The following is a 12,519-nucleotide window of genomic DNA, read 5'->3' as shown; positions in this document are numbered from 1 at the left end:
TGTTTCTCCAACTTTAGTTGAACCGAGTGTGGATATGTCCGGTCCTTGCGAAGGTTAAAACAGCACTAACTTGACGAACTATCATTGTGGTTTTGATGCGTAGGTAAGAACGGTTCTTGCTAAGCCCGTAGCAGCCACGTAAAATTTGCAACAACAAAGTAGAGGACGTCTAACTTGTTTTTGCAGGGCATGTTGTGATGTGATATGGTCAAGGCGTGATGCTATATTTTATTGTATGAGATGATCATGTTTTGTAACCGAAGTTATCAGCAACTGGCAGGAGCCATATGATTGTCGCTTTATTGTATGAAATGCAAATGCCCTGTAATTGCTTTACTTTATCACTAAGCGGTAGCGATAGTCGTAGAAGCAATAGATGGCGTAACGACAACGATGCTACGATGGAGATCAAGGTGTCGCGCCGGTGACGATGGTGATCATGATGGTGCTTCGGAGATGGAGATCACAAGCACAAGATGATGATGGCCATATCATATCACTTATATTGATTGCATGTGATGTTTATCGTTTATGCATCTTATCTTGCTTTGATTGACGGTAGCATTATAAGATGATCTCTCACTAATTATCAAGAAGTGTTCTCCCTGAGTATGCACCGTTGCGAAAGTTCTTTGTGCTGCGACACCATGTGATGATCGGGTGTGATAGGCTCTACGTTCAAATACAACGGGTGCAAAATAGTTGCACACGCGGAATACTCAGGTTAAACTTGACGAGCCTAGCATATACAGATATGGCCTCGGAACACGGAGACCGAAAGGTCGAGCGTGAATCATATAGTAGATATGATCAACATATTGATGTTCACCGTTGAAACTACTCCATCTCACGTGATGAACGGACATGGTGTAGTTGATATGGATCACGTAATCACTTAGAGGATTAGAGGGATGTCTATCTAAGTGGGAGTTCTTAAGTAATATGATTAATTGAACTTAAATTTATCATGAACTTAGTCCTGGTAGTATTTTGCAAATTATGTTCTAGATCAATAGCTTGCGTTGTTGCTTTCATATGTTTATTTTGATATGTTCCTAGAGAAAATTGTGTTGAAAGATGTTAGTAGCAATGATGCGGATTGGATCCGTGATCTGAGGTTTATCCTCATTGCTGCACAGAAGAATTATGTCCTTAATGCATCGCTAGGTGACAGACCTATTGCAGGAGCAGATGCAGACGTTATGAACGTTTGGCTAGCTCAATATGATGACTACTTGATAGTTTTGTGCACCATGCTTTATGGCTTAGAATCGGGACTTCAGAGATGTTTTGAACGTCATGGACCATATGTGATGTTCCAGGAGTTGAAGTTAATATTTCCAGCAAATACCCGAGTTGAGAGATATGAAGTCTCCAACAACTTCTATAGCTAAAAGATGGAGGAGAATCGCTCAACTAGTGAGCATGTGCTCAGATTGTCTGGGTACTTCAATCGCTTGAATCAAGTGGGAGTTAATCTTCCAGATAAGATAGTGATTGACAGAATTCTCTAGTCACCATCACTAAGTTACTAGAACTTCGTGATGAACTATAGTATGCAAGGGATGACGAAAACGATTCCCGAGCTCTTTGTGATGTTGAAATCGACGAAGGTAGAAATCAAGAAAGAGCATCAAGTGTTGATGATTGACAAGACCACTAGTTTCAAGAAAAGGGCAAAGGGAAAGAAAGAGAACTTCAAGTAGAATGGCAAGCAAGTTGTCACTCCCACGAAGAAGCCCAAAGCTAAACCAAAGCCTGAAACTGAGTGCTTACACTGCAAAGGAAATGGTCACTGGAAACGGAAATACCCTGAATATTTGGTGGATAAGAAGGATGGCAAACTAAACAAGGGTATATTTGATATACAGATTATTGATGTGTACCTTACTAGTGTTTATAGTAACCCCTGAGTATTTGATACATGTTTGGTTACTAAGATTAGTAACTCAAAACAGGAGTTACAGAATAAACAGAGACTAGTTGAAGGGGAAGTGACGATGAGTGTTGGAAGTAGTTCCAAGATTGATATGATCATCATCGCACACTCCCTAAACTTTCGGGATAAGTGTCAAACCTAAATAAATGTTATTTAGCGTTTGCGTTGAGCATGAATATGATTTGATCATGTTTATTGCAATACGGTTATTTATTTAAAGTCAGGGAATAATTGTTGTTCTGTTTACATGAATAAAACCTTCAATGGTCATACACCCAATGAAAATAGTTTGTTGGATCTCGATCGTAGTGATACACATATTCATAATATTGATGCCAAAAGATGCAAAGTTAATAATGATAGTGCAACTTATTTGTGGCACTGCCGTTTGGGTCATATCGGTGTAAAGCGCATGAAGAAACTCCATAAAGATGGATTTTCGGAATCACTTGGTTATGAATCATTTGATGCTTGCGAACCGTGCCTTTTGGGCAAGATGACTAAAACTCCATTCTCCGAAACAATGGAATGAGCTAGTGACTTATTGGAAATAATACATACCGATGTATGCGGTCCAATGAGTGTTGATGCTCGTGGCGGGTATCATTATTTTCTGACCTTCACAAGATGATTTGAGCAGATATGAGTATATCTACTTAATGAAGCACAAGTCTGAAACATTTGAAAAGTTCAAAGAATTTCAGAGTGAAGTGGAAAATCATCGTAACAAGAAAATAAAGTCTCTGCGATCTGATCGCGGAGACGAATATTTGAGTTACGAGTTTGGTCTTCAATTAAAACAATGTGGAATAGTTTCACAGCTCGCGCCACCTGGAACACCACAACGTTTGTGTGTGTCCGAACGTCATAACCGCACTTTATTGGATATGGTGCGATCTATGATGTCTCTTATCGGTTTACCACTATCATTTTGGGGTTATGCATTAGAGATAGCTGCATTCATGTTTAATAGGGCACCATCTAAATCCGTTGAGACGACACCGTATGAACTATGGTTTAACAGTAAACCTAAGCTGTCGTTTCTTAAAGTTTGGAGTTGCGATCCTTATATGAAAAAGGTTTTCAACCTGATAAGCTCGAACCCAAATCGGAGAAGTGCGTCTTCATAGAATACCCAAAGGAAACTGTTGGGTACTCCTTCTATCACAGATCCAAAGGCAAAACATTTGTTGCTAAGAATGGATCCTTTCTAGAGAAGGAGTTTCTCTCGAAAGAAGTGAGTGGGAGGAAAGTAAGAGCTTGATGAGGTAATTTGTACCTTCTCCTGAATTGGAAAGTAGTTAATCACAGAAATCAGTTCCAGTGATTCCTACACCAATTAGCGAGGAAGCTAATGATGATGATCATGAAACTTCAGATCAAGTTACTACAAAAACCTCGTAGGTCTACCAGAATAAGATCCGCACCAGAGTGGTACGGTAATCCTATTTTGGAAGTCATGTTACTTGACCATGATAAACCTACGAACTATGAGGAAGCGATGATGAGCCCAGATTCCGCGAAATGGCTTGAGGCCATAAAATCTGAGATATGATCCATGTATGAGAACAAAGTATGGACTTTGATTGACTTGCTCGATGATCAGCAAGCCATGTTAGATAAATGGATCTTCAAGAGGAAGACGGACACTGATAGTAGTGTTACTATCTACTAAGCTCGACTTATTGCAAAAGGTTTTTGACAAGTTCAAGATGTTGAATACGATTAGATTTTCTCACTCGCATCGATGCTTAAGTCTGTCTGAATCATGTTAGCAATTGCCATATTTTATGAAATCTGGCAAATGGATATCAAAACTGCATTCCTTAATGGTTTTCTTAAAGAAGAGTTGAAAATGATGCAACCAGAAGGTTTTTTCAATCCTAAAGGTGCTAACAAATTGTGCAAGCTCCAGCAATCCATCTATGGAATGGTGCAAGCATCTCGGAGTTGGAATATATGCTTTGATGAGTTGATCAAAGCATATGGTTTTATACAGACTTTTGAAGAAGCCTGTATTTACAAGAAAGTGAGTGGGAGCTCTGTAGCATTTCTAATATTATATGTGGATGACATATTGTTAATTGGAAATGATATGGAAATTCTGGATAGCATGAAAGGATACTTGAATAAGAGTTTTTCAAAGCAAGACCTCGGTGAAGCTGCTTACACATTAAGCATCAAGATCTATATAGATAGATCAAGACGCTTGATAAGATTTTTCAATGAGTACATACCTTGATAAATTTTTGAAATAGTTCAAAATGGAACAGTCAAAGAAGGAGTTCTTGCCTGTGATGCAAAGGTATGAAGTTGAGTAAGACTAAAAACCCGACCATGGCAGAAAATAGAAAATAATGAACAGTCATTCCCTATGCCTCAGTCGTAGGTTTTATAAAGTATGCTATGTTGTGTACTAGACCTATTGTATACCTTGCTCTGAGTTTGGCAAAGGAATACAATTTTGATCTAAGAGTAGATCACTAGACAGCGGTCAAGAATATCCTTAGTGAGGACTAAGGAAATATTTCTCGATTATGGAGGTGATAAAAGAGCCCATCGTAAAGAGTTACATCGGTGCAAGCTTTTACACCAATTCAGATGACTCTAAGTCTCAATCTGAATACATATTGAAAGTGGGAGCAATTAGCTAGAGTGGCTCCATGTAGAGCATTGTGGACATAGAATATTTTGCAAAATACATACGGCTTTGAATATGACAGATCCGTTGACTAAACTTCTCTCACAAGAAAAACATGATCATACCTTAGTACTCTTTGGGTGTTAATCACATAGCGATGTGAACTAGATTATTGACTCTAGTAAACCCTTTGGGTGTTGATCACATGATGATGTGAACTATGGGTATTAATCACATGCAGATGTGAATATTGGTGTTAAATCACATGGCGATGTGAACTAGATTATTGACTCTAGTGCAAGTGGGAGACTAAAGGAAATATGCCCTAGAGGCAATAATAAAGTTATTATTTATTTCCTTATTTCATGATAAATGTTTATTATTCATGCTAGAATTGTATTAACCGGAAACATGATACATGTGTGAATACATAGACAAACATATAGTCACTAGTATGCCTCTACTTGACTAGCTCATTAATCAAATATGGTTATGTTTCCTAACCATAGACATGTGTTGTCATTTGATTAATGGGATCACATCATTAGGAGAATGATGTGATTGACATGACCCATTCTGTTAGCCTAGCACTTGATCGTTTAGTATGTTGCTATTGTTTTCTTCATGACTTATACATGTTCCTGTAACTATGAGATTATGCAACTCCCGTTTACCGAGGAACACTTTGGGTGCTACCAAACGTCACAATGTAACTGGGTGATTATAAAGGAGTACTACAGGTGTCTCCAAAGGTACATGTTGGGTTGGCGTATTTCGAGATTAGGTTTTGTCACTCCGATTGTCGGAGAGGTATCTCTGGGCCCTCTCGGTAATGCACATCACTATAAGCCTTGCAAGCAATGTGACTAATGAGTTAGTTGCGGGATGATGCATTATGTAACGAGTAAAGAGACTTGTCGGTAACAAGATTGAACTAGGTATTGGATACCGACGATCGAATCTCGGGCAAGTAACATACCGATGACAAAGGGAACAACGTATGTTGTTATGCGGTTTGACCGATAAAGATCTTCGTAGAATATGTAGGAGCCAATATGAGCATCCAGGTCCCGCTATTGGTTATTGACCAAGAATAGTTCTAGGTCATGTCTACATTGTTCTCGAACCCATAGGGTCCGCACGCTTAAGGTTTCGATGACAGTTATATTATGAGTTTATGAGTTTTGATGTACCGAAGGAGTTCGGAGTCCCGGATGAGTTCGGGGACATGACGAGGAGTCTCGAAATGGTCGAGACATAAAGATTGATATATTGGACGACTATATTCGGAGTTCGGAAAGGTTCCGAGTGATTCGGGTATTTTCGGGGGTACCGGAGTTACGGGAATACGAGGAAGAAGCAATGGGCCTCATGGGCCAAGTGGTGGAAGAGAGGAGGCAGGGCGCGCGGCCCCCCTAGCCCAAACCGAATTGGACTAGGGGGTCGGCCCCCCTTTCCTCCTTTTCCTCCCTCTCCTTCCTTCTCCTTCTCCTTCCCTTCCTTCCCCTCTCCTAGTTGGACTAGGAAAGGAGGGAGTCCTACTCCCGGTGGGAGTAGGACTCCTCCCTGGCGCGCCCTCCCTTGGCCGGCCGCCCCCTCCCCCTTGCTCCTTTATATACGGGGGCAGGGGGGCACCCCATGACACACAAGTTGATCTAAGGATCGTTCCTTAGCCGTGTGCGGTGCCCCCCTCCATCATATTCCACCTCGGTCATATCGTCGTGGAGTTTAGACGAAGCCCTGTGCCGGTAGAACATCATCATCGTCACCACGCCGTCGTGCTGACGGAACTCATCCCCAAAGCTTTGCTAGAACGGAGCCCGGGGATCGTCATCGAGCTGAATGTGTGCTGAACTCGGAGGTGCCGTACGTTCGGTACTTGGATCGGTCGGATCGTGAAGACGTACGACTACATCAACCGCGTTGTCATAACGCTTCCGCTTACGGTCTACGAGGGTACGTGGACAATACTCTCCCCTCTTGTTGCTATGCCATCACCATGATCTTGCGTGTGCATAGGAAATTTTTTGAAATTACTACGTTCCCCAACAATTATTGCCTCTAGTGCATATTTACTTCACGTAGGATGCTCCACATCAGCCGTGCTCAAGCAGGCAAGCAGTGTCGAAGTGAGCAAGTCAGATCAACCGTTTTGGCTGAAGAACTTCATCATCATCGTCCAGTTTATCGTGATTGTAGTGTTATTTTATTGTTGTGATCATGTGTAAGCTATAGTTGGTAAGTTCACCACATAGGCTACAAAGTAAGCAGACCTCGCTGCATGTATGCAACCAAACGCAATGTAGTTGCATCAGGCTAGCCAATGAAGGCAACCAACAATGTGATGATGGTTTTTTGCCTATTTTTTCTCAATCAGACATAACTAACACATGTACGCAATGCAGGCAAAATCGATGCGAGGAACCAAACAAACCCAGGGCGGAGCGGCGCGTGGACAACGATAGGACACGTGATCTGGCCGTTCTGCGAGCGAGTGTGCGGCGGCCGGCCGAGTTTCTAGCCGGTCGGAGCAGAACATTTTCCTATATTTTTCTTCCAATGCTTATATCATCTCCAATAGAAGATGCAAATTTGGAGATGTAAAACAGGAGATGTAAAAATTTACATCACCAAAAAAGTGCCAACTACAATAGATGATGCAAAACGGAGATGTAAAATAGCTACTCCAACAGAAGATGCAAACTAGAGATGTAAAATCGGTCGCCAGCCTCGCGGTTGTTGTTCAACCACTGCACAACCGCATTTGCACATTGAATTTTCATAATCCTAGCAACAGAAGTGCATCATCAACCATAGTTTTAAATCCTACAAGTACAGGTCAGTTGTCTCAAAAGAAGTTGTTGGTCCAACAAATGAAAATGCACATAGACATCACTCAATTTGCGTCCTCTCCGTTGTCTCTAGTGCCACTGTGGATGGTGGTATGATCATCGTCAATGGCTTCTTTGTTGACATTTTCTTGCGTTGAAGTCTCGTTGTTGCGAACTCCTCCAGAAGCACCTTCATTGCCACCTCCCATGCTGCTCGTTGTTTGGAAGCGCAGTAGAAAACAAAAAAATCACCCTATGATCACCCAGGAACAATATGAAGATGCATAATGGGTTGTGATCAACGATCGTTACCGACTCCGGGAGTGCAACTGAGGTAGACGAGTGAGTGTAGATCATACTTGGAGTCCCTCGAACACCGATGGCCATCTCGCGAAGCACCCTCAAACGATCCCTCGAACAGAAACCGAAAGCACGCCCTCTCTACTTGGTTGCAAGCATACGGTCTTCACGATCCGGCAGCACTTCTCCGTCCAGAGCTACTCGTCACCGGAGAATTAGAGGGAGGAGTTTAGAATCAGACCAGGCTTCTAATTATGAGGATTAGAGGTGGCTAGGGCTTGCTCTAATTATTCAACTAGGACCAACTAGAACTTGCACTAGATCAACTAGAGGCGGCTCCAAAACTTATGTTCCAATTGGGAGAAATCCTCTAGTATATATAGGTTAGGAGGGGAGGAGAGGGCAGCCACCAAGGAGGGAAAGTCCCTCATTTGGGCGCCAGCCAAGGGGAGGAGTAGGAATCCTCCCCTAGTCCAATTCCCCCCCGCCCCCTATATGGCAAGGGGGCGCCACTTCCTACTTGGGCCTTGTGGCCAAATTTGCCTTCCGCCTCTTGGCATTTTTAGGCCCGTTGGTATTTAAATTAAATATAAAATGTACTAAACATTTTTTAGAGCATTATATATATAATTTAATATCCCCGGAAACATTTTCCACCTATATATATATATATATATATATATATATATTAATCGGTAATACTCGGTATTACCCGATATTCAACGAAACCCTTCCAGTGACCCCGAAACACTTCCAGAGCCTCTCGGAACTATTCCGGATATTAATGAAACAATTCCAAAAATATATTGTCATTACTCCCGTGCTACTAATACTCAGCACGTGATTCCCTTAAGCTTGTGACCCCGTAGGTTCGATAGATCATAGACATGAACAAAACTCCTTCGTTCAATGACCGATAGCGGAACCGTGGACATCCATATCGGTCCCTATGATTACACGAATGATATTTGAGTGAACCTTATGTTATCGATGTTCCCTTTGCTTTGTGATACTTTACAAAACCCGGTTTGCGTCGGTATCCTCCCAAGTCATCACCATGCCCACTATACCTTGCTCCCGTAACTGGTTTTGTTCTTGTTTCTCGTTAACGTGTTCCGGCATCCCCATGACGTAGTCACCTATGTTTGGTCAGACGATGATGGATGTTGTCACACTGAGAGGGCCCTAAGAATATCTCTCCATTGTCAGAGGGGCAAATCCCACTCTCGAGTTGTTCGGTCACTTGTCAAACTTTCTGGTGAGCATGAAAGTTTTCATTGTGATCATCTTGTTACAGGTGACGTTTGAGCAACCCCAAAGCCCACCTTCTGGTAGGAAGTAACCGAGACACTCTCATGGTCTAAGGAACTAAAACACATGCTAACACTCTGCGTTATAATAAATGATTTCACACGATATAATCACAAAGTATAACATACAAGTTTGGGTCGATTCAATATGATCATTCTTCTAACGCCATACCGTCAATGTTTGTTTTAGGACTATTGTTATGCTTAACGATATCCTAAGATCCGAAAAATGTGATCACCAACAACACTTGAGCCAATCTTAGATGAAGGCCCGAGAACCTTTTGTTTACCATTTATCATTCTACACCTGCATATGAGTTTTCCACTGAATCGCATATTCCAGGATCATAGTAGTTATAGCATGAAATATAAACTCTTAATTATGAATAATGGAAATATAATAATACAATATTATTGCTTCTAGGGCATATTTCCAACACTCATGTTGCCACCGAAGCCACCTCCCATGCCACTCATCATGTTCCCGCCAAAGCCACCTCCCATGCCACTCATCTTGTTGCCGCCAAAGCCACCTCCCATGCCACTCATCATGTTGCCACCAAAGCCACCTCCCATGCCACTCATCATGTTGCCGCCAAAGCCACCTCCCATTGAGCTCATTTTGCCACCGAAGCCACCTCCCATGCCACCAAAGCCACCATCCATGTTGCCACCAAAGCCACGTCCCATGTTTCCACCAAATGCACCATTCATGTCACCACCCATCATGTTCATGTACCCCCCCTTTCCACCTCCCATTCCTCCTCCCATCATGCTTCTCATGAGCATTTTCTTCTTCATGAGCATTTCATCGCGACAAAGTTCGACATACGCCTTTGCCTTGGCATCAAGAGTAGATGTGTCCATGAACATAAATTTGAGTGCCTTCTCCTTGACCATCTTCATCTCCTCGACACCGCCTTTCTCACCTCAACCTCAACCTTTCTCTCCTTGGCAGCCGCCCTCTTCTCCTCGGCCTCCGCCCTCCGTCGCTCGGCTTCACTCCTCTCCTCCATTTCTTTGAGCTTCAACATTTTTCTTCCTATGCATACTCTTTCCTTGCCATGACGATGTCATCAAATCCTTCCTTATCATTGTCTCCGGCCCTGGTTACCTTCACTTTCTTAGTTCCACCAAGCCTATATGATTTAGTTGCCGAGAGAGGGGTTGGGCTCCTTCTCTCAACACCGAGGACATCTTCTTCATCCTCCACCAAAACACTTTTCTTCTTCGAAGCATCAAAAAATTCTCTAGGTTTCCACTTCTCCTCATCCTTGAGCTCTTTGTAGCAATGATGAAAAGTGAAAGCTCTTCCTTTCGTCTTCCTCTTCTCTCCTTTGTTATTCCTATCTTGAAATATCCTAGCGCAATCATTTTCTACAAAACAACAACCAACATGTCATTGTCAAACTAGTCAACATTTCAACAATTGCGGAAAGTAGAGAAAGCACACAAGAACAAATGATTATTACCAAGTCACTATCACCACAACCACTCGGGTTCATGCGATCAACACTTGCCAAGCAACCCGCCCACTTTTGACATTCGTTGTTGATGGTGTCCCAACGTTGACGAAGGGAGTCACTTGAGTGTTAGTGGTCACTAGTGTTGCGTGCATCGAAGTACTCCTTGATGCGTTGCCAATAAGTGTTGGTGGATTGGTCCGTCCCAACGGTTGCATCTTGAGAGACTTTCTTCCATGCGATGCGAACCAACACATCTTCGGTCCTGGTATAGTTTGCGGTTCTTCCCTCCGTAACGAAGCCCTCATCATTCATGTCGAGATTGTCATCACCATCTTGTGGAGTTTCACATTCTTGTGATGCATAATCATGTGAATAATCATCATTTGTCACATTTGTCCCGCGCATGAAAGTGTCATCATATAGACTGGAATGGTTGTACACGCAATCAACTTCATGTTCTATTGGAATCAATAATTGAAACAACAAAGAAGTGCACAAAGATTTTTTTTACCTTGGTGACATATCATCGAACACGTTGGATGTGGTTGCCGTCGGCGTGGACACATCTTCCTCCCTGGCCGGCGGTGGTGGAGGAGGAGGTGGATGAGGAGCTCTGTGGCCGGAGGAGGACGCCAAGGACGGCAACGACAGAGGAGGAGGTGCATGAGGAGCTCTGTGGCTGGAGGAGGACGCCAAGGTCAGCGACGTCTGCAAATCGCCCGCCGTAGCCGCGTACAACTTCGTGATTTTGGCCGGCCGAGGTTGGTACCCCATCGGGCTGCGGCCCCGTGCCGCCGGCCGCTTCATGCCTCCACTGTGTGGCTTGTCGGCCTGCTGCTTCTTCGTAGCCTCCATGTCAACAACGACCGGCCGGGGTGGGGCAAATCCAGGGCGGCGGCATCGAGGTGGAGGCGGCCGCATTGGGGAAAGTTGGTGCGGAGGCGGCGGCGGCGGCGAGGTGGGTCAGGGCACCGGCGGTGGAGTCAGAGAAAGTGACGGGGTCATCGACATCGGCGGGTGGTGGGCGGGAGGCTGGCGGGCGGGAGTCAGACGGCGGCTGGTCGCGTGGAAGACAAATGGACAGTTGGGCAGTTGGTGGGCAGTTGCGTTTTTACATCTCCATATGGTGGAGATGCAAATTTGCACCTCGAGGTGTTGTAGTTTATATCTTCGGAAAACAGAGATGTTAATTTTTTTCCACATCAACATCATCTATTGGAGAGGTGGTGCAAAAGGTAGTATGTATACATCTTCCATCGTAGATGCTCCTCCTAGTAAGTTTGAAAAATGGCAAAAGCTCACCTTCAACCGACTGATAACGCTCGCGCATCTGCTGGCTCCGTGTCTGTTGGATCGTGTGTTGATCAGACGGACGAGAGCGTCCCTCGCTTCCGCATCACGAACGGACGTTTCTGAAATTGGGCGGCTGTTTCAGCACTCATTTATGCAGCTGCATAATGCTCTTGCAGTGCTCCCGTGACTCCATTGTGTCTGGGAGGGCGACGATGGTGGTATCTGGGAGGGCGACGGGGGAGGCGACGGCGCACGGTGTTGGTGATGGGGCACATCCGACGTGGTGGCGACGACGACGGCTTCGGGATTGGTGGTGGCCGGCGGCGACACAAGAAGGTACGGTTGTGTGATCCTTTCCCCATTTCTGGTCGGCCCTGAGGTGGTTCTCCCCTGCTTGGCGGCTCCTCCTCGGCGGCTACACGCCTCATCGTAGCGGTGCTCCATTGTAGGGTGACGCCCTTGTCGGTGCCACCGATGGGATGCGTTGATGTGTAGGTGTTGTGATGTAGATGTGTAGTTGTAGCAGGGGATTGGAATGTCTCAGATCTATTGTTGCAGAAACTTCTGATTCCTTTGTAGCTAAAATTGGCTCGTTATAGTGATGTGATGCAGGGATTTTTGTAGCTCAAATTGGCTACAGGTGCTCCGTGTATGCTATCCCTTTCCTGTGTTTTAGTTTTTTACACCTGTCCTTTGATGTTCTAGGTTATTGTAGCTCAAATTGGCTAGTAGGTAATCT

Source organism: Triticum aestivum, chromosome 7B (genome assembly GCF_018294505.1).
Source record: "Triticum aestivum cultivar Chinese Spring chromosome 7B, IWGSC CS RefSeq v2.1, whole genome shotgun sequence".
Taxonomy (NCBI): Eukaryota; Viridiplantae; Streptophyta; class Magnoliopsida; order Poales; family Poaceae; genus Triticum; species Triticum aestivum.
This window is presented reverse-complemented; position numbering follows the sequence as displayed.